We start from the raw sequence: 1,207 nt of genomic DNA on the forward strand, positions 1-1,207 counted from the left end.
CTCTGGTGGCCGATGCGGCGGGGTCATGCCGGGGCGCTGAGGGGAGCGGGCCGCAGGTGCAGGGGGGTGTCGGGGCAGCTCAGTGCCCGGGCAGGGTGCCCCGGCACCCCACGGCTGCCGTCAGCAGCACGCGACGCGTGGTGAGTGAGCGCCAGCCCTCCCCAGACAGGCTTTTACACCCAACCGCAGCAGGAGGAAATGCTTTTTTGGAAATGAGTCCAGGGGGTATGAAACCACATGACGGGAGCTCTGGGCGCGGGAGGGACCTGCGGTGCCTCGCTGCAGACCCGGCCGCCGCCCTCCCTCGCCCCTTGGTAGGGGTGGCGGGGGCACGCAGGGTACGTGGGGAGCAGGGCAGACCCTGTGCCAGGGCTCCATCCCCACGCCGAGGTCAAGAACGGGAGGCTGGAACTGGTCCCACCCCCTTTTTGTCTGTCCCCGAGGGGCTCCCTCTGTCACGCTGCACCCACCCAGGTGATGCCCAACCTTGGGTGCTGCTGAAGCCAAAGGAAAGGAGAGGCAGACATGAGCGTGCACCAGCTGGTTTTATTGCTCAGCTGGGACGTGGAGTGCAGCTTAGCATGGGGGGGCAGCCGGGGCTCCGGCCACCGCGCGTGTCCCACCGTGTCTCCCACACTCCAGTCCCAGGTGCTGCCAGCCACTGCCAGCCCACAGGGCAAACCTGCCCAGCCCTGCGCCATCCTCTCCTGCCACCAGCCCCAGCCTCCTCCCTGCACTGCCCACAGCACCGCGCCACCGGCACCACGTCCCTCTCAGCACCTTCCCCGCTCACCACTGCCGACATCGTCATCCCTTCCTCGCCTGCTAGAGCTGACCCACAGTCTCCCACAGCCCCCCAGAGCCCCAGGGCCCCCTGCCTGACAACTCTCGTGTCTGTGGTCAAGGGGTTCAGCACAAGCCACGTGCCATGTCCAGCCCCGCACCACCGTGCCCAGGACACGTCCTCGCCAAGGGGACTGCTCCGCATCCCCATCCATGTCCCCACCAGCGTGGCCTCAGGTGCCTGCTCTGCCCGGCCCCGGCTTTACGCTACGGTTAGAAGCAGGAGAAGCTCCTTGGTACATCCGTGCATCTGTCCTTTTCCATGCCAGCGGCTCTCAGACCTCCCTGCAAGACACAGAGTGGGGAGAGATGCCTTCAGCACTGGGACTCGGTCGCTGGGAAGCCCCTGGAAGGGCTGGGGGAG

Source organism: Geospiza fortis, unplaced genomic scaffold (assembly GCF_000277835.1).
Source record: "Geospiza fortis unplaced genomic scaffold, GeoFor_1.0 scaffold132, whole genome shotgun sequence".
NCBI classification, from domain to species: domain Eukaryota; kingdom Metazoa; phylum Chordata; class Aves; order Passeriformes; family Thraupidae; genus Geospiza; species Geospiza fortis.